We start from the raw sequence: 22,189 nt of genomic DNA, 5'->3' as shown, positions 1-22,189 counted from the left end.
GCCTAGGTCCAACCCTCTGGGTCTAGTCTCACCTTCCACAACTCTCATCTCCTTCTCTATACTGCAGATTGACTCAAACACTTCTACTTCCAAAAGTCATCAGACTTTCTCTGTGATGCCTCTAGCCTTGTAGTGCTGTTCCCTGCTCGGGAAGCCCTTCCTGATACCTGTGTGTCTTCAGAACTCATCCATGTCCTTCAAGTTTAAGTTCCAGCAAATTTAACTTTGATTTTAAAAGGCTGGAATAGAAATAGTAATTTCTATGGCCCTTTATCTCTGGTGAAGCCTTCTCTAACTCCCTCAGGTACTGCTTCCAACCGCTACACCTTGAACATATACACCCTCCTTAGACAAAGCATCACACTGTATTATAGCTCCTGGCCGGTGTGCCTGTCTTCCCATTCCATGCAGGTACACAGCCTTTGGAGATGATGTTCCATTGACTATACAGTCCCAGGTTTAGAAGGCTCAGTATTCACGGAAGGAATTAATAAACGGAAAAACTGTTTCTTCTACCCTCTAGCAGTTACTAAAGGGTCCCTCTGATCAAAGGGACGGATGGACCTACGCCCAGTCTTTGGAGCTATAGACAGATCCTTTAAGTAGAAGAGAAAATGATACTATCCATAAAAGGAATTTATGGTATATTCTTTTCATCAATGCAGCCAGACTACAGGTCTTATAGAGGTTCCTTTTATGGATAATATCATTTTCTGCTTACATATAAGCTCCTCCTTATATACCGTAAGCCAGGTCATGTTTATTATTTTATTATCTGTCTTTCCTCCTAAAACGTAAGCTCTAGCAGATCAAAGCCAATTTTCATTTAGTGCTGAATCCTCACCACCTAAAACAGTACCTGGAGCCTAGAAGGTGCTCTGTAAAACGTTGTTGAATGATGGAATAAATGAACAAATAAGCCCATGAAAATGAAAGTTGCTGGGTGGGGGTGTTAAGAGGAGGGAAAGAACTAGGAATAGGTTCTGCATTTGTAGCATGTTTACAAATTGCTTTATAATCATCAATTAGCTTTTCTAAGCCACATTCTCTCCAATGCAGGCAGTGCTATCCTCCCAATTTTAAGATAAGGGAATTCAAACCCAAGGTCACACAGCAAATCAGCTTCAAGTTCAATGCTTAGCCCCTAGCCAGTAATAGGAATAAGATTAAAGATACTGCTGATCTCCAAAAGGTTGACATATTAGAGAAAATAAGAGTTGAAGGCATGGGACCCAGAAAGCTTTGCACATATTCTCAGCACACTGCATCGAAAGAGAAACAGACAGTTCTGTCTGGAATTGTAAGTTCTCAGTGTGTATACACTGCATTATTCAGTCATCAATTTCCAAGGCCCTGAGAGGCAGACATTTGCAGGAAACAATGGGAGCAGCAGTCTCGCTCCAGAGTCTCAGGCCCTGCCTGCCAATCAGCAGTGACACCACTCTGTCACCAGGAGGCTGGGGCTCGTTCACTGCCAGGGGTCTGTACAGGCTCTTTATAGAGCAGCTGGAGAGGAAAGAGAAAAGGAAATAAAACCTAACTTAAAAATAATTAAATCAAACACACAATAGGCTGACATCAAAAATAAATATATTTAATCACAGTTTAATCACAGTATAATCATCTAGCAGCAAATATGCTCATTTATATTATACATGAGACATGAGACTCCAAATTAAATTTTTAAAAAAGGAAAACGGACAGATGGATAAAGATTCCTAATTTTCCGATTTCAGCCTTTTTAAATCAAAGGTAAATCTGCTGGAAAATGGCACTTGGCTTCCAGTATTACTACTCATATTCCAAGAAGGGAAAGTAAAATGTAAATTTTGATGAAACTTAAAATTTAATTTTGGTTGGACTTTTTCAATTTACTTTTTACTTATAGTTAGGAGATGAGATCACTCTCCTCTTCTGTTTTAAAAATCATTTTCCACAGAACTATCCAAACACGTTCAATACTGCTAGATCTAATGATAGAGGTCATAGTGAGTTTGCATCACTGAACAAGGAATAAAGAAACCAAGAGATCAAAGCATGATTTAGGCCGATAGAAAAATAAAAAAAATAAACCAAGAGAGCTCCCATCCTTGATCCCTTCTAAACTGGATCCACATTTCCAGCAAGTAGAAGGACAAAGGAAAAGGTAACTAAAATGTCCAGGGCAGTAAAAATCTGTGAGTCAAGGTTCACATGTATAATCTTTGCTTTTCCGGGTACTGAGGGTATGATACTAAGAGGTCATGCCTCCCAAAATACTGGAGGTAAATATGAAAACACGCCTAAGCACATACTGAAATGGAGACCAGGAAAATCCAAAGATAAGAATAAATTATATGCTGACCCTGCAGCTTAATCATCAACCACTTAATCTTACCCCTAAGTAACGTCACATGAAGCATTTTTAAATATTTAGCACCACAGTTTCTTGTAGGCATCCAACAAATAATAAAAAGAGGGAGAAGGGTTTGGTAACAATTCATCCTCAAAGAGCACAGAAAGTGACTGGAAGCTTTCTCATATCACTTAACAGCTACTGAGAAACAATTTATATAAAATCAGTCATCCATTTTTATGTGTGTAGTTTGATGGGTTCTGGCAAATGCATACAGTTGGGTAACCACTACCACAACAAAAAAAAAACCAGAACATTTGCAGCACCCCCATAACGTTCCCTTGTGCTTCTTCGTACAATCTCCTTCCCCCATTCCAGGACCCTGGCAACCACGTTGCTGTTTTCGGTCCCTATAGTCTTGCCTTTTCTAGAATTTCATAAAGTAAAATCAAACTGTACGTAGCCTTTGTGTGTGACTTCTTTCACTCAGTATGATGGGTTTGAGAGTCATGCACGTTGCTATGTGGATGAGGAGTTTGTTCCTTTTTATTGCTGAGTAGTATTCCATTTCTCCATGTCAATTTTATACTCTTCCTAGAAGCCTTAAGATAAGCCCCATGCTACTATTCTAAATACTATTTATTGACTTTCCTTGATTTTGTCTTTGGCAGAAATGTCAACACGGCTGTGGCCACCTGGCCAGGTACAAAACTAGCACCTGTCAGGAGGGTCAAGCTAGGCAAGCCAACAAGAATTTAAACAAAGAGTTGGAAATGCCTAGACATACTAAGGAGCAGAAGCCAGCAGATGACAGGCCACCATCTTGAAGAAATCTCTTGACTGTAAAAGATTAGAACAACATTAAATTAAGGAAAACCATTTCCCCATTGATCGATTGATCAGTAAGTATTTCCATTTAGGGAACAGTGATATACCAGATGATCTGTAACTTGTCCCACTGTGAGGGTGACATGAGCTATCCCATGGCACTTAAAGATTCAGGATGTTCTGGTGTAACACAGGAGTGAATCTTCAGATAACTGAAATTTATCTTATTAAGTACTGTAAGTACTAATTAAGTATTAAAAGGTGCTAATTCTATGCCTTATTAAACAGAGTCTACTGAATATAATCAAGTGTTTACTTGATGATGCAGAATGATCATTATAAACAGTCTGACTGCATGATAAGCCCTTAAATAGAGTTGTCCTCAGGGATGGCAGACAATTGTCTCTCTATTCCAAATGGTCCCAGAGTATTGTCATTTATAAATAGAAGTTCTGATCTTCTTCCTATAATGTTAACTATCACTAGTCATACTGTTGCTATGTTCTTGCTTTTAATCTACCACAGGTTGAGTTTCCTTTGTCTAAAATGCTTGAAACCTAAGCACTTTGGAATTCTGGTTTTTTGTTTTTTGTTTTGTTGGGTTTTTTTTATTTTTTGAGACAGAGTCTCGTTCTGTCACCCAGGCTAGAGTGCAATGGCGTGATCTCGGCTCACTGCAACCTCTGCCTCCCAGGTTCAAACAATTCTTCTGCCTTAGCCTCCTGGGTAGCTGGGATTACAGGCGCCCGCCACTACGCCTGGCTAATTTTTTGTATTTTTAGTAGAGACGGGGTTTCACCATGTTTGTCAGGCTGGTTCAAACTCCTGACCTCGTGATCCTCACACCTTGGCCTCCTAAAGTGCTGGGATTACAGGCATGAGCCAGTGCACCTGGCCCAGAATTCTGATTTTTTTTGGCGTTTGGGATATTTGCATTATACTTACTGGTTGAGCATCCCTAATCTGAAAACTCAAAATCCAAAATGTCCCAATGAGCATTTCCTTTGAGCATCCCATCAGCAACCCAAAAATATCCAATTTTAGAGTATTTTGGATTTCAGATTTTCCAATCTGGAATGCTCAACCTGTACTATTTTCTCTTTTTATATAAAAAAATTATAAAATATTTCCTTCATACAGAAAAGCCCAAAGAATAAGTATCCAAGTACTCACCTTCTGATTCAGTAACTGCACACACTTAACATACTTCTTTCAGATCACTTTTCCCCTACTAGTAAAAACAATTTTTTTTTTTTTTTTTTTACATTATGAAAGTTTAGCTACCTTCCAAGACATCTGGAAAATAGAGAAAAGAAATCACTCTTGGCTGGGTACAGTGGGCCATGCCTGTAATCCCAGCACTTTGGGAGGCCAAGGCGGGTGGATAGCTTAAGCCCAGGAGCTCAAGACCAGCCTGGGCAACATGGCAAAACCCCATTTCTACCAAAAAAAAAAGTACATATACATATATATACATATACATACACACAAAAATTAGCCAGGTGTGTTGACACATACCTGTAGTGTCAGCTACCTGGGAGTAGGCCAGGGGGAGGGCGGACAGGGAGGCTGAGGTGGAAGGATCACCTGAACATGGGGAGATTGAGGCTGCAGTGAGCATTGATTGCACCACTACATCCCAGCCTGAGTGATAAAGTGAGACCCTGTCTCCAAAAAAAGGAAAAGAAAAGAAAAAGAAATCACTCTTAATATAGCACAACCACTCTTTACATTTTGGTAAATTTCTTTCTTTCCTTTATCCCCATGCAACTGGGTTTCCCAGACCTTTGTGCATTATATGTATAATGTGGTATGTCACTTTAACACAGGTTTCTTACTTTTTTTTTTTTCAGACAGAGTCTCACCCTGTTGCCCAGGCTGGAGTGCAGTGGCACGATCTCGGCTCTCTGCAACCTCCACCTCCCGAGTTCAAGCAATTCTCCAGCCTCAGCTTCCCGAGTAGCTGGGATTACAGGCACACACCACTACACCCAGTTAATTTTTGTATTTTTAGTAGAGACGGGGTTTCACCTTGTTGGCCAGGCTGGTCTCCATCTCCTGACCTCAGGTGATCCATCCACCTCGGCCTCCCAAAGTGCTGGGATTATAGGCGTGAGCCACCACGCCTGGCCCACATGTTTCTTTAGATTGCTACACACCATAATTTTTTAGAGGCTGCATAGCAGAGCAAGTGAATGTACTCATTATTGAACCAATCCTCTCTCATCATTACTCACTTAGGATATTTCCAATTATTTGCTATTGTAAATAGACTCCAGAGAATATCTTTAAGCATACGGTTTAGTCTTTGGACTTTTAATCTACTGAGAAGGCATATCTGAGTATTTCTTGACTTGTTATCATCAGAGTGAGGCCTAAGAAACTGTTTCATTCATTCATTCATTTATCCATCCATCTATTCATTTATTTGAAACACATTTACCAAGTCCCTTCTTAATGTTAGAGATCTTTTTTAATGAAATAAATTAAAATGCATGATTGCTGCACTCAATAAGCTCATGAACTAGCTGTGAAGACAAACTCACTGCACTTGAAACAATCAGACAGCAACAAAGGAATGAGGCAGGATTCACTGATTCACTGCTGAGTGAATGACACACGCAACTCAGGGTCTGGAGGAAGAAAACCTCCCTGTGGTTTACGCAGTCAGAAATGGGCAGCTGAGGAGTCCTTAAGGATAGGCGAGGTTTCCACTTACGTTGGCTTTACTTATCTATTTTACTGCTCTCATATTAACGAAGAGATGGTACTCAAATGTTTCCACCAATCCAAAGTCAAGTAGAGCAAAAATAACTCTTTGTCTCCTGGCATTACGTGCTGTCCCCATCATTTTTGGTGAAGGAATCAGGATGGTGGGCCACCTTTCCTGTGCTACCAGGGAGCATTCACACATAGGCTGGGCTGCAGAGCCTGTAAACAGCCTCCTCTCCTCAAGCAGCCCAATTTCTCATATCTTAGCAATTGAACCAGACAACTATATCCCCTTTCTTGCTCTGTCAACAAATGCATGAAAAGCCTCTTTTTTTCTTAATGCCTATCAGACTGGAAAAAGTGCCAAAGAAGTATGTCGCCAGTGTCAAGAAAGACGTCCGTGGAGAAAGAAAGGGCAACAGTTCACCTATTTTTTCCCTCTGAAGATCAAAATGTAAACAAGCAGGCAAAGGCAGGCAAGCAGAAAGGCCTGGGTCAAACTCAAAGGTCCCCACCCCACCCCCAGTCTCTCTGCTCTATGAGGCCCTGTCTTTTCGGGCTATTGCAAGTCTCCTTGGCATGCCTCCCTCACCGGTGAACTTCTCAGTGTCAGAAATAGGGAGGTGCATCCAGTTGGTAAAAGCACAGAAATAAAGAGGCAATGGGAAAGCCTGAACCCATGGGTTCAACTAGATTCCCACACAAGCACACATTGATCTTCAATTTGAATCAGTGGGGGGAAAGGTCACTTATCTTTAAACGTGAGAGTTGTCTAAAACGAATGTATCTGCTGAAACGTGGGATATAGTAATGGGCTAAATAATTATTAATTAATTCACTTAGCAGTCATCTCATTTTCTTCCTATTGTCCATTTTCTTACTCCATTGTCTTCCCCACATTTTCTTCCCCTGAGGAAATAAACACACTGATGAAATAAAACAAAGTCTCACAATGCTGATTGGAAAGTCCCTTCTGGCAGGAGCCTCAGCAGTGACCACTAGAGCAAACAGAGCGCCCATGTGATCTGCAAGAAGGTTTTACCTTCCTCTATTCCCTTGCCAGGAGCACCCTGACAAACATTACCTGGCTCCTTTGAAGATAGGTTTTCTGAAGAGGACTCCATTTCCTTCAGGAACTTTCTAGGGGAGGCAGTCAGAGGACTGAGTAACTAAAATGAGTGTTACTGTAAGGAGGACAGGATCATCTTGCCTGGTGGGAGGCAGGTCCAGAAAGCTTCAGGGTGCAGGGCACTGCTTAAGGGAATTTTGACAGAATCTGTCATCTTGTCAAAGGTGGGCATTCAAGGAAGTAGAAAAAGGGTGAGCAAAGATGTGCTGGGAGGACTCGGGGAACTGCCAATAATTTGGCGCAGATGGCCTGCAGAAGTGTTGCTTCCAGACTTTTGGATTTCACAAAGCAGGCCATGAAAGAAAAGTAATGCCCATGGAAGAGTCCAGAAAACAAAGGTATTGACTTATCATTATCTTCATTTTGTAAAAGAAACAACAGTTTAGTGCACACACTCATCAAAAGGCATCACCTCCGAATAAAGGCCACAAATGCTCCCACATCTAACTTGAGAAAACAGTCAAGACAGCGTGTCTATGCTTTTTTCTCATTGCATGAGGACCGGTGGGAACACTGTCATGGGGCCGGCCCTGGTCTGCATTATCTGGGCATGATGACTACAGGGCACAGGAAGGGGCTTTCCTCTCCTAAGAGGCCACGCAACTTGCCCAAGCCTCACACAGGGGAGACATTAGGAAGCACTCAGGTGGGGTCTGAAGGAAGCCTGTGTGTCCACCTGCTTCTCATGCTACAGGCCACTTCGCCTCCAGGCCCATGCTGATGGCCTGACAACTGAAGGAGACTGGCTCTTGAGGTCCAAAACTCCACCAGTCATTTAAGTGTCTGCAGGCAGCATGTGAAGTATAGTCATCAAGTATTTTAGATAAAAATGTGTTCATTCGATAGGTAAAGGCATCAAAAATTTCCTGTATGAAGAATTTGTAACTAGAAGTAAAAAAGTTTTAAGTTATAAGGCAAATGGAAAAGCACAATACAAATTATACATAATAATTAATAATGTAAATAAAGACTGAAAGGAAATGCATCCAAATGTTAACAGCAGTAGCTCTTGGGAGGGGGGATTTTTTATTTTTTTATTTTTTTTTTGAGACGGAGTTTCACTCTGTTGCCCAGGCTGGAGTGCAGTGGTGCGATCTCAGCTCACTGCAACCTCCACCTATCAGATTCAAGTGATTCTCCTGCCCCAGCTTCCCAAGTAGCTGGGATTACAGGCACATGCCACCACAATCAGCTAATTTTTTGTATTTTTAGTAGAGACAGGGTTTCACCATGTTGCCCAGGCTGGTCTTAAACTCCTGACCACAAGTGATCTGCTTGCCTTGGCCTCCCAAAGTGCTGGGATTACAGGCATGAGCCACCATACCTGGCTTGGAGGGAGAATTTTAAAAATGCTTTTCTATGTCTTATAAAAGTACTATAATTTATTTTCATGTTTTCCTTTATTTTCTGTATTTTCTACAATACTTTCAAAAACAAAGGATGAGGCCAGGCACCATGCCTCATGCCTGTAATCCCAGCACTTTGGGAGGCCAAGGCAGATGGATCACTTGAGGTCAGGAGTTCGAGACCAGCCTGACCAACATGGTGAAACCCTGTCTCTACTAAAAAAATACAAAGTTAGGCGGGCATGGTGGCGCATGCCTGTAATCCCAGCTACTTGGGAGGCTGAGGCAGGAGAATCACTTGAACCCGGGAGGCGGAGGTTGCAGAGAGCCGAGATCATGCCATTGCACTCCAACCTGGACAAAAAGAGTGAAATTCCATCTTAAAAAAAAAAACCACAGAGGATAAAATCTTTTAATTTTTAAAAGTTTGAGTCAAAACTAATGTTTTTAAAAAACCTGCATTTTGAAATTGTCATAAATTGCCACAATTCACTCTACTAGTGAAAAAATAAAAAAGAATTGTGGCTCATGTTGACATATACTTAATAATTATTTTTCTTTCTACTTTAGTATATCTATCTCATTAGCATTTTATTTACAGATTTCCCAAATCAAACCAGCAGCTTCATGTCTTTACGTAGTTTCGTCCTCACATGATGATGTGAGAGTTTCGATTTGACTTAATTATGTCACTATGCAGAGGAAATTTAGCTAGGTCTGTTGATGAATCAGATGTTCTCTTATATAAAACAACAACAACAATTACTACTACAGGTCAGCTAATGATATAGATGGTTTTTAAAGGAAATGAATTAGGTTTCATGGTTTCATGACAGGGTTGCTAAAACTTTGCTCTATAGGATTTTCCCATATTTGGCTACATCTCTTCAACAACTTCACAAATATTCATCTGAATACCTAAAAGTCCTATATTTGGAATAAATCAAAAGGCTTGACTTACTACTCATGAAACCCTGAATCTAATCCCTGGTATAAGTAAGCTGGCCCTCTGACCAACTCCATCTCCCAGTTACCCCACTATGCTACTGAGCACACCTTTTCCTCTCCCAAACCCTACTGCATTTCTTCTAATACTCAATGCTTCATCTATGCCAGGCATTGGATTAGTTTTTTCTATCTCCCATTGACTCAGAAAAGGGAAAAGAAAAATCAAAGGCCATATAAGTAATAACAAATGAATCCTGACTTACTGTTCCTTTGTAAAAGAAAAAGATAAAAATTAAAAATTCGACTCAGGAAATATAAGAATAGTAAGTAAATACGGCGAGTTAATGAAGAATTACAGAAAAGAAAGTAGTGATTGAAGAATGGGTTATGCAGAGGTGAAATTCAGCTAGGTCTATTGATACAGGAAAGGAAAAGGAAGAAGGTAGGAGGTTTGAAAAGGGGACACTGCAAAAAATGGCAATGGAAAAAGTACAAGAAAGATACAGAGATAACCCAATACAGATACACAGAAATACATTTGAATTTTACAACTTTTTCATAACTATTATGATTAAATGTTTTTGAAAACAGTGTAAATCGGTGCTGCATTTTCACAAAGCCGTATTATATAGTTTCTTAGTTTCTAGGGAGAATTTTTAAAATTTATAAATCATTTAAAAAGTTTGTTGAGCAGTCTAGGTAATTTCCAACTTCCAGAGACCAATGTCCAGTTCATTACAATTTCTCCCTCGAATCAGCACCTCCACTATGGCCCTACGAGCAGTGTGGGGCCACTAGCACTCTCCAAGGGTACACTACTTGGTTTGTTCATCTTGGAGCATACAGTTCTTAAGACTGTCAGCCAGGAAGTGGGCTCTCAGAAAATGTTTGCTGAAATAAAACTAATGAAATGTAAGCATCTGGCTCTTTGCAAATGATAAAAAGCATCACATTTCCACTAAAAAAAAATAGCAACAATGTATTTTATAAATTTATTTTCCTAAAGTCTGTATTTAGAATATGATTATTCAAAAAAGTGACTAACTTCTATTGGAGAAATTTTCATTAATAACCAGATTGCAGCTTTTTCCCAACTATAATAAAAAGGCAAAGACCAAAAAAAAAAAAAAACCAAAACAAAAAAAGGATTGTTCAGTTCTAGATGAAGATACCAGGAAATTCTACCTGAGGCAAACCTATCCCACAGCCATCTCCATTCTAACTGTCTCACCCATACTGAACAAACCTTTTCCCTCATTGTTGACAGCCCTCCTCATATCTGGAACTATGTTCTCTTCACCAAGCTAAGCACTACCAGTCCCTCTTCTCTTCCTCATTCATGGCTTCCAGAGCCTTCATTTCCTGACAGCCTTTCTACAGAGACTTATTTCATTGAATATGACAATCAGAATTGATGTGGTCTGGCAATGACCATGGTGGGGTTACCACTCACCATACCCAGAAATCCATACCTCTATTAGGGGTGCTTTGGGATGTCTGCAGCTCAGAACTGTTTGCAAAACATGTATCCTCTCCTGCCCTCAACCTACCTGCCCCTCTACCCCCTCCCCCTGGAACAATTACCATGAGACTCTAAGAGAAGTCCCTATCAAAACTTCACTATGAAAAATCCAGGGAGAACACTGGGAAATGCCAAGAATTCTCAGTCCCTGGGTACTTTCATAATGGGATGAAGAGGTACACATGAAGATGGCCCCTAACAAAGCCTCCCTAAAGTTTTGGGGACTGCTGTCCTCCTTGACTGACCCCCTCCCATCCCAACCCATGAGGGTAACTGGCTTGTATGACTATTTAAGAAAGAATCTGCAAAGCACAGATGAGCTTCTGCTACCATCCCACAAGTTGATTCCACAATCTGAGCTGTCCAGCAACAGAACAGACCTGAAATAAGCTGATGTGCCCTTAGTGATTACAATGTTCAAGCATGGCAGAGGGCCACTGTCAGGGTCCCTACAGAAGTCTCCAATGGGGAGAGCAGATGGGTTTGAGACCACTAATGACTCTTCTAGTACTTAAGATATGATCATTATACAGCCTCTTCAAGATCCTCTGGTCAAACTTAACCTCATATCCAATACTCTGATGTCCTGCAGTGAGTGCAGGACTCATTTATTCAACAATCAACTAACTAACCAAACCACATTTACTGAATGTCTCTTGAATGCCAACCATTGTGCCATACAAGTGAAAAAGGAATTCCACTCACATTCTCTGGCCAATTGGATCCTTTATTTTTCTGCTTGATCTTATTAATCTATCACTGAGCAACCTTAGGCTACTGCTGACAATTAATATTAAATGATTATTTATGATTCCTTATTCCTACCTAACATTTATTAATTATGGTACTTAATTTCTCAGTTTCAAAATTTCTGTAACATCAATGATTATAAATATATTCTATTTCCTACTAAGATGATGCCTACAATATTGAAAAAAAAAGGGAGGTCTCAATGATAGAAGGAAAAAATGGCCTTTTCTCCTAAAAACAATTATATTCAAAATAGACAAAACATACTAGGGAGAGAAAAAGGTAAAACATTAAAAAAAAAAAAGAAAAGTAAAAGCTTAGAAGTAGATACAGTAAGCTATTTGCAATTGCTATCTGCCCTTGCTTACTAAAACTAAAAATAAAATTGGCCTGCGGTTTACTAAATTTGGTTGCAAGTACTTTTCCCCACCAAACCACTCTGCAATCACATCAATCACTAATGAAAATGATTGGGAGGGGGGATGGAAAGAAGGCTGCGTAAAAATACACTGTATATTTTCTGGAACATATGATGAAACAGAAGGTTTCACTTCTTGTTTCAACCATTTTAGCACCTTCTCCTTTTACTCAATTTCAGGGCATGAAAGAGACTGGGCAGTTGTGCAGAATATGAGGAGAACCCATTTTGAGAGAAGATTAAAACCTGGCCCACTAATAAACTATCTGCAGTTACTGTACACATCAGTCAAACCAAATAATTCACTCTCAGTTTAACTCATTCTGCAGGGCTCTGGAATAATACATCACTCTTCTGATAGAGGCACAAGTCCATTAATTACCAAACTGTGCTGCCACAGAGTTATACGGTCTTCGTTCTTCCCCTATAAAGTGTGTTTTAGTTTTCGAGGCAAGAGGGGAAATGAGTAATTTAGGAACCTTTTACAGCTCTCTGGCCTGCACTAAGTAATCCTTTCTTCCCTTTCAGAGTTAATCATCAAAGGTACTGAACACAGTATGGAGGGCCTGGCCACCCATGCCCATTCAGCAACTACAACCTCAGAAATGACCCATGTAGAAGAGACCAAGAGAAACAACCACATCTAGGCTGTGACAGCACGGAATGTGTGTGTGTGTGTGTGTGTGCGCGCGTGTGTGTGCGTCCACGCGCACACATGGGAAGTATAGGAACTAACTACCTGGGTCCAAATTCTAACCCTGCCTCTTCCTGGGAAGATGACCTTGTGCAAATTAACCTCACAATGACTCTGCTTTTTGATCTGGAAAATATAAGGGTATAAGGGTACCTACCTGATAAGGTGTCTATGAGGTTACATAAGCTATGGTAGGTAATGTCCAAATCACAGTACCTGGTATGTACATATATATACACCCTTGATAGATACCGTATTCATTCAATCCAAATTGCCACTCACTCCAGCACACTGGTATCTCTGGCTGCCAAGAGTTATGCAACAATATACTTAAACACCAAATCATCTAAATCATTTGGGTGGAACCATCGATCCTTAACCAGGCTTGTGAAAGGTTCTCTTGGCTCTGTTTACTTTGGACAGGCATCAAGCGTCTGTTTTCCTCAGAATCTGAAAGTCACTGGGTCAAGGCTGTAGAGGCCCCTTTTCACACAGAGGAATCAGTCAAAGACTGAGATTGCTCTGTGTGGTGGTGGTGGTCACCTGGCCAATTGCATGGGGAGTCACTTCGTGGCTTTGGCAGAGTCTGCCACTGTCTGCTAGAATAAATGTGGAGCCAAAATATGATTTGTCTATTTTGACTTGTGTACATTTTCTGAGTACAAGAGACTATTGATAAGAAGTTTAGTTAAGTGGAGAAAATGTTTGTTGATTTCCCAGAAAGCACAAAATGTTCATTCAGTGAAGAGAGAAGGCCATTCGCTCATTATAGTTATGAATTAATGCTACATCTTCTACAGCAGAGGTTCCCAAGAGTGTATTGAAATTGCCTGGGAATTTGTTGAAACACAAATTGCTGGGTCTCAGCCCCATAGTTTCTGATTTCGTAGGTCTGGGGCAAGAGCACACAGTGTTGAGAATCTGCACATCTAATACAATAATCCAGAAAATACTGCTGCTGCTTGTCCAGAGACCACTCTTGGAGACCACTGCTCTATAAGCAAGAGTACGTCACTAACTATAAGAAATTTAAATTCAGATCCTAGAACTAGCACACTACCAAGCAAGGGGGGAAATCATTCTTATGAGACAGTCATTGAATGAATGCATGAATCAAAGGGCAGATAAATACCTTCTCTTCCATCATATGCTACATTTCCCATATTTGTTTATACCAGACTTCATACGACGTATAAATAAAGACAGTCTTTAATATCCATTAAGATGACCTTCGATATCCTTCAACCAACCACAGTGGATACTGAAAGCATACATACATGTGCATGCACACCTCCCCTGTGGTGGTCTGCTCAATGTAACTCAATCTCCACTCTCTCCTTCCTTTTAATAGCAGAACCTCCAGAGTGTCTGCTGGGCAAATGGCTGCCCACTTGCAGACTGATCTCCTCAGCACCCCCGCAGCTAGGTGTGCCCACTAAGTCCCTCTTCCCACAGGCTGATAAGCAGACAAAGTGAGAGGAGGCTGGCCTCAAGCACTGAGTTGGGACCCCAGCCTAGAGCAGAAGGTGGCAAAGTTCTTTTGTAAAGAGCCAGACAGTGAATATTTTTGGCTTTGTGGGCCCTATCAGCTCTATCACAATTATTCAACTCTGCCATTGCAGCACAAAAGCAGTCACAGACGGTATGAAAATAAGGAGTATGACTGTGTTCCAATAAAACTTTATTTATGGACATGAAATCTGAGTTGCAAATAATTTTCACATTTTTTTCCAACCATTTAAAAATGTAAAAGCTATTCTTAGTAGGTGGGCTGTACAAAAACAGGAGACAGGCCAAATCTGTCCCAAGGGCGGTAATTTGCCAACCCCTGCCCCATGGGAAGATGACACAAGACAGAAGGAACCCATCCTTAGACAGCTTCGTGGAGGAGACCTACTACCCACCCTGAACCACAATCTACTTCCATTAGTGACAGAGACAGCTTTTATCTTCTTTTAAACAATTGACTTCAGGGTCCCTGTTGACAAAGCTTAACATGTAATGCTAACTCATGCACCTACATACACAAAATCACATTTTGGTGTGACACGGTTTCAGTTTAGGACTGTTCAAAATGAAAAAAAAATTAAGGAATGTTAGAGTCCCCTTTGCTTTTTTTTTAATCCCCGATGTAAGCTTAAATTCCCCATGGTCTCCTCCTAACTTTCTCAGGTAGCAGAACTGATAGGAATAAACACTCATGTTGGTTCCTGCAGCAGGGATTGCCCAATGTCTATTCTCTCTTTATCTCTGCATAACAGAACCCTGGACAATGTGCCCTGCAGGGGGAATTATACTTCTCGACCTCTCAAAACTTGGTTGAGAGCAGGCACCCTGGGCCTAGGGAGAAAGGAGACCACATTGAAAACACACACACACACGCTCACACACACTCACACACACACACACACACAGAGAGAGAGAGATACTTCCTAATGCTGCCTGGGCCTCACCTAAAACCCATGATCCATAGGGGACTGACAGGAGATAAAAAGGCAAGGAGGGGTAGCCAACGTAATGGAGGCAGTAGTTATTGGTGGGGCTTTCCAGAAAGCCCTTTTGGCCTTCCTGCCCTTCCTTCTGGAAGCCTAGAAATCAGGAGTGCTAAAGAAAGGGGAAGAGAATGGCAGAGACTCCAGCTGGCACAAACATCCTGGACCACTGAAGACACCAACAGGTGAATTCCAGAATTCTTGACTTAAGCTGCTGTGTCAGGTGTCTGTTACTAGCAGCCATGCAATTCCAATTCACATAAGCCCCAAATTAGATCCTATTTCCACAACCGAATAAAGGTAGCACCCACATCAACGCAATGCACAGCTCTGAGATGGAGAGAATTCTCAGATATAAAGGAGCAACAATACATGGGGCTAAGACGCGGGTCTCATAGGGTGACTCTGGGAAAGCCAGTTTTTTTGCCTAAGTCCTCTCACCATCAGTTTACCCAAATAACTTCTGACTGGTCCTCTGTATAAGCAGTCCTATCTTTGATTGCCATTGAGAATTCAATCTGATATGGACACAGACTGGGCTTAATGATGTCGAGCATTTGAATGAATGTCAAGAAAATGAGCTCCTCATTTTGGCTCTCCACTCATGGCTTTAGGCCTTGGACCAGCCTTCCCTGACTGAAAGCCAGTCAGTAGGTCAGAACATCCTATGTGCCAGCCACTGTCCTGGGCCCTGGGAATTGCAGTGCACTTGGCTTTGAGTCTCTGCCCTTAAGGAGCTCACAAGCTGATGAGGGGAGAGAGATGCTGAACAAACAAATAAATAAATAAAGACAATTTCCATAGAGGAAAGTTTTATGAAAAGACATAACAGGGTAATGCAATAGCAAAATAAGCAGGAAGGTGGGCTCCTAACTCAGCTGACATGGAGAGAGAAAGCCTCCGAATAGATGAGACTTAGATGCTGAGGGGATATTCATAGGAAAATCCAGGGAAGTAACTGGGAGTGGGGTTGATGGGAACTCCCTGTACTACTTTTGCAACTTTTCAGTAAATCTAAAATTATTCTAAAAATTAAATTCATTTTTAATTTAACAAATTTTCTAAAATCTAAAAAAGAGAAACCCAAGCAGAAGAAACAAGAGCAAAGATCTTGAGACATGAACAACACTGGCCAACACAGGAAAGGAGGACCGTGAGTGGGTGCAGCACAGGGGCAGAGAGGAAGGCGGGAGGTGGGACCTTCGAGGGGGCATGGGCAGGAGGTGTTGAGACCGTAAGCCTTGGGAAGGTGTCTGGGTTTTCTTTTGTTGGAATGGAGAGCCTTGTCAGCACAGTGGCTTGACATGATTGACATTTTGAACGATCACTCCTGCCACTGTGGAGGACAAGCTCTAGGGTGGTGGAGGAAGTAGAGGCAGGGAGGCCCAGGAGGAGGCTGCAGCACTGGGAGATGGGGCTTCAGTCGCAGTCTTCGGCCTCCTTACCAATTGCAGGAAGAATCAGTTTCACCTAGTAAAGTTCATTCTTCCTGGTGTATACACAGCCTATTATACTGTAGACTGCATAAAAACGGGGAGTCTAGATTCTCATACTTCACTCCTAGTGCCTGAACAATTTTTTAAAATATTCCCCCAAGCTCTGATACCCCTTATAAACAAAACCATAATTATGAAATAAAGTGCTTTGAATTAAAAAGTTGTTTTAGGTTAGATTGTGATAGTTTAAAAATGGCTACTTCATGAGTTTAGTTTTGCTTATAATAGCAAAAAGCAGAACTTAACAGAATGATGGGGTGATACTGCCCTCCAGGTGGTGAAAATTGGTTCTAGGTGGGGTACGGAATCTCACTCTAAGTGTAAAGCACAGATTACATATAGGACATCAATAGATGCACAGTTTATCTGTGGTATTAAAATCCCATGAGGAGGGATGGGAATAAGAAAAAATGTCAAAAAAGGCTCCGGGATATGGGGGTACATAGTGAAAAAAGAGTTGAGAAATGTGAATTTGCATAAACACCCCAAATACAGCATAACCCAGGCAGAACTCTGCTATCACTTTCTCCCCTCACCCTGTTCTACCTTTCTTTCCAGCCCTTACCACTACCTAACATGATACACTTTTGTTTCTTTGTTGTCTATCTGTGTCCCCCATCTAGAATGTAGGCTCCATGAGGGCAAGGGCTTTGCTTGTGGCTGCACCCCCAGCACTTACAGAAGGGCCTGGCACACGGTAGGCGAGGCTTGTTTTGTGAAGGGAGGCTGTTGGGTGAGATGTCCTCAAAGGTTCCTTCTGCTGCAAAATTTTAAGATTCTCAGATGCCCTCGCAGCATTGTCAGCCACAAAACATCGCTTTAGTTCCATCCCAGGAGGCCATTCCTTGCATACCAAAACCATCTCATCAGAAGGTGGCCCCACTTATGATCTCCACCCCCAGGACCAGCTGTGTTTTAGGAAGGGCACGATATATTTATCGAAGCAGCTCCATAGTCAGAAACTTCAGCATGACAGTACCTCATGCTGCATCAGGTGATCATGAAAAGATTACAGGCTTTCTAAAATTATCAGCAAGATATGGACCTTTATGGCTTGCATTCAGCTTCTAATTGTCAAGAAGGAGGTAGTAAATCATTTGGAAGTTTGTTTTTGGTTTGGTTGGAGAGAAAAGTTCTTGAGCTATCAGGTATAGAACCACAGCATTTTTCGATCTGAAAGAAACCTCAGAAATCATCCATTCCTGCATTAGAATGTAGCTGTGGATCTCAATGCCCAAGTTTGAAATCTGGTTATGTTCTAGTAAGTGACAATGAGCAGATTATTTAAGCACTCTGTAGCTCAAGCTTCCTCGTTTATAAATTGGGAATAATAATAGATGCACCCCATAGATGAATTAATTCATGTAAGGCTGTCGAAACAGTAATAATATGTAGCACAATTCAGGCATTCAACAAATATTAGCCATTATCATTATAACCAGTCTTTTGGTTTTTACTTTTTTTAACTTGAAAAATCCTTTAATCTAAAAAGAAAAAAAAAAAGTCTACTCAAAAGCCCTGTAGGTAGAGGATGAAAACTACTAGGAAGTCCTATAGAAACCCTAGAGCCCCAAGAACACTCCTAGAAAACCAGTGATTAAGCCCAGTGCACATATTTTATTCCCCAAGAAATGGAGGCTACAGGTTGAAGTGACTAGTCAAGGTCACAGAGAACTCCAGTTTCAACTACTGGCCCTCTTGCACTCTACGTTACCAGGTGCCTCCTCGTTATTAAGGAAGTACAGAACATGTGCTAATGGGGGCTTTGCTGCTGTCACAGGAATGAATGTCAGGAGTGACATTCAGAAACTGCATGCGATCTTCACAGAGAATCATGGAGGTCCCCATGGCAAAGTGAAAAGCAGTAAGTCCCTCTGGGGCTTCCCTGACAGATGGTTACACAGCCTCTGCTTGAATATTTCCAATGAACCCACTGCTTTCCCTGACAGCCTTTGCTGCTAACTAGCTATAAAAACCAGACTTAGAAGCAGTATATGATTATCCTTTATTCCCCAAGAATCTCACCATTCGCATGGCAGTATGGTGAAGGCTTTGGAGTCAAGCAGGCCTACTGTGTGATCTTGAGGGGGTTACTTACTCTCCTTAAGGCTCAGTGTCTTCGCCTATAAAATCCAAATAATATATAGTACCTCCTTTGCAGCCTTTCCGAGAGGGTCAAATGAGAAAACGCGTTCAATTGTGTTTTGTAGTCCCTAGTACTTAGTTGGAGCACAATAAACTGTAATTGCTATTAATTGTCATTATAACCATCTACTCTCTCCACTAAACCATTAGGCTATATGTTACCCATTCAAAGGAAAGGCAAAGTTCTCAACAGCAGGCTCACTTATTTGGTCCAAGGCAGGAACTTGCTAATTGTCTACCCAAATCAGGCCTTCCTTTCCTCCACAGTAATAGAATTATAGCTAGGCCATGCTGAGGATACATGCACCAGTGCCTTTGCAGTTCCATGTAGCCATGCAATTAAGTTCTCACTAATGCAATGAAAGTGGAAATAAGAAGTTATCACTAATAGCCTAGGCCATACACATTGTATGTGTACCCCTCCATACTCCTTTCCTTTCCCTCTAGAGGAACACAAAGTTTCATCCTCAGGCCCCAGAGAATCCAGCTTCTACCATACAGAAGAGGAATACAGTTTGGGAGTGTAGAGAAATAAGATGGAAGGAACCTGAGGCCCTCAATGACTACATGGAGCCAGGTAGCCTGCCCACCTACCCTGGGCCCTTATATGAAAGAGATAAACTTCTTGAGCCTTTAGTTCATGTAAGGTTGGGCCTATGTGTTACAACAGCTGAACTTTTTGTCCTAGAGTGACCGCTCCTTGGGATCAGTGACTTAAGCTGAAACATTTACAATACCTGTCAACAAGCTAAATGGTAAGATCATGGCCACAACCTGACAGACAAGTAAAAGGACAGGTGTTAGAAGAATATTAGAAGGATATATTCTTTAAATACCCTTTAAGTCTTGCAGACACACCATGAAAATTAGTCTCCATGCTTTTTGCAACTCTTCTGATATAACATAAAGACACCAGGGGCTTCTTGGGTGTATAAAATGTCTGATGAAAGGTAAAGCATGAAACTAACTCAAAGCCTTTACATTCCTATGGCTTCAAGAGTCTTTATTTCAGGCAAAATATGAAAGTGAAAAAAGGAGGACTAAATCTGTTTTTAGGAATAATCTAATCTGGTCCTTGGAGCTTAAGACTTCATGGTAGAGGAAACATCTGAATACGATTCAGTGGCTATCAGTTTAAGTTCCTGCGTCATAAACTTAGTGCCATTGCAGATGAGATGCAGAGCCATGGATCATGTCTTCTGGAGGCCCACAATTTAGTGAGGAGGCACAGGAAGATACTGGAATAACAATAATAGAATGCTGCCTGTTGTGCCTGTTATATCAGATAATAACAAAAGCATTATCAGCTCATAGTCATTAAATGTTTAACATGTGCCCCTCACACATCAGCCTTATATGGTAGGTATCCTATTCCTCAGTTTGCACATGGGAAAATCATACCTTAGTAAGTTGCCCAAGGTCACACAGCAGTCCAACCAGAACCTGGGACAACTGACATCAGTGACAGCTCTCTCAGCCACAAGAAGGTGTGACATACAGTGGGAGAAAGGGAAAAAGAGGTTTCCAACTGGCTGGGCTGCCCTTTTCCATCCTCCATGACATCGACTTGGAACTGGGGAAGAGAAGGGGCACAGGAACAAGTGGCAAAGCACCCCAAAATTCTTAAAGCTCTCTATGCTAGGTGAGGGCATCACAGGAAGCATCCCTTAACCTTCTCAGCCTTGCCAAGCAGCTCAGGATTTGAGAATACAAGTGCAGAAGACTGGGCAACCCAAATTAAAGCCTTTAGGTTCTTAAGGAACCTCATAATGAAAAGGGGTCATCCCTAACCAAACAAGCAGGTTCCCCTATTCTTTGTGGCCAAGCAGAAATCATTTAATTGCTTTTTCTCCCCTTCAAGTTCCAATTTCCCTGCCTGAAATGCTTATTAACTCCTCCATGGGGAGTTACAACATATGTGTCCCAAGCCCTCTGGGATGTCATAGGGACAGCAATCTCCTGTTTAAAGAGTACTGTGGTCACTTTGGGAGAAAATTTTTATCTCTGTACTAAACATCAAAATCCTTTTGGACTCTTCCTATTTCTGATAAAATGCATCCATAATAGATTGGATTACTGTTCACTCAGCTCTTCCTCCTCAAAAGAAATATACTTCCTTGACCTAATAATTCTGGGGTTGGCCACATGACTTAATTTGGCAAAAGGAATGTTATGTGCATGATGTGAATAGAGGCCTTAAATAAGCTTCTGTGGTTTGGCTTGGCACTTGAGCTCTAGTAGTCCACCATGAGAAAAGCATGTCCCTACTAGCTGCTGCCCCTTCAGCCTGGTTCCCAGAAGGAACACCTGTGACCAGATGTGAGCCCAACCCACAGCAGATTAGCTGACCAGCAGCCTAACGCAGAGCCACCCAGCTGAACCCAGCCTCAATCAGCCAAACCACAGTCCCCCTGCAGACCAGATAGCATTAATGCTTATTGTCTAAAGCTACTGAGTTTTGGGATAGTTTGTGATGCTGCATTATTGTAGCAGCAGCTGATCATCATTTTAATTTAGGAAAGGCTAAATTACAGGTACGAATATATGTATCTTGGCATATCTCACACTCTGATTTTTCTCTTGAACTTCATTGACTGCATGGGCATCCTGTCACCCAAAGCACACTACTTTCAATTACTTGAACAAAGATGCTGACAGGTGAAAATACAGACAACAGGTCCAGATGTCCTTGGTAAAACAAATGGCTTATTCTGACAGTAAAGTGTTTCCACTAACATCTCTCCACAACATGCAGATGTGAAAGAAAAAAACTGTTCATGGAATTCATAAAATACTACCTTTCAGAATTAAAGAAATGGCACTGTGATGGTGAAATAGTATCTTCAGAGTTGGAATCTATACAATCTCCCTCAGTACTTCTTCTCAAATAAAATACATGTTATGTTACTGCTTTCAAGACCATTCTCCTCCCCTGCCCCCATTTCTGGCAGTCTCATAACCACTAAAATCTATGCAGATTTCACAAAGCTACTGAAAAAATTTTTTTAAAGAAATCTATAGGCTCTCAGTTTGAAAAATGTACCAAACATTATTTTTAATACGACACACTTGGCCCGGCACGTGGCTCACGTCTGTAATCCCAGCACTTTGGGAGGCCTAGGTGGAAGGATCACTTTAGCCCAGGAGTTTGAGACCAGCCTGGGCAACACAGGGAGACCCCATCTCTACAAAAAATATAAAAATCAGTCAGGTGTGGTGGTGCGCACCTGTAGTCCCAGATACTCAGGAGGCTGAGGTGGGAAGACTGTTTGAGCCTGAGAGGCAGAGGTTGCAGTGAGCCAAGATGGTGCCACTGCACTCCAGCCTGGGTAACAGAGTGACACTCTGTCTCAAAAGAAAAAAACAAAAACCAC

The 22,189-nt window shown here is 41.5% G+C and overlaps 1 protein-coding gene across 1 annotated transcript in view; it reads right to left on the bottom strand.

The window, feature by feature from the left end:
* The window catches only part of JAZF1 (JAZF zinc finger 1), a 354,660-nt gene that overhangs the window by 316,635 nt on the left and 15,836 nt on the right, over nucleotides 1-22,189 (bottom strand). The gene's annotated exons all lie outside the window — the stretch shown is intronic.

The sequence above is a fragment of the Pongo pygmaeus genome, chromosome 6, assembly GCF_028885625.2.
Source record: "Pongo pygmaeus isolate AG05252 chromosome 6, NHGRI_mPonPyg2-v2.0_pri, whole genome shotgun sequence".
NCBI lineage: Eukaryota > Metazoa > Chordata > Mammalia > Primates > Hominidae > Pongo > Pongo pygmaeus.
This window is presented reverse-complemented; position numbering and strand designations above follow the sequence as displayed.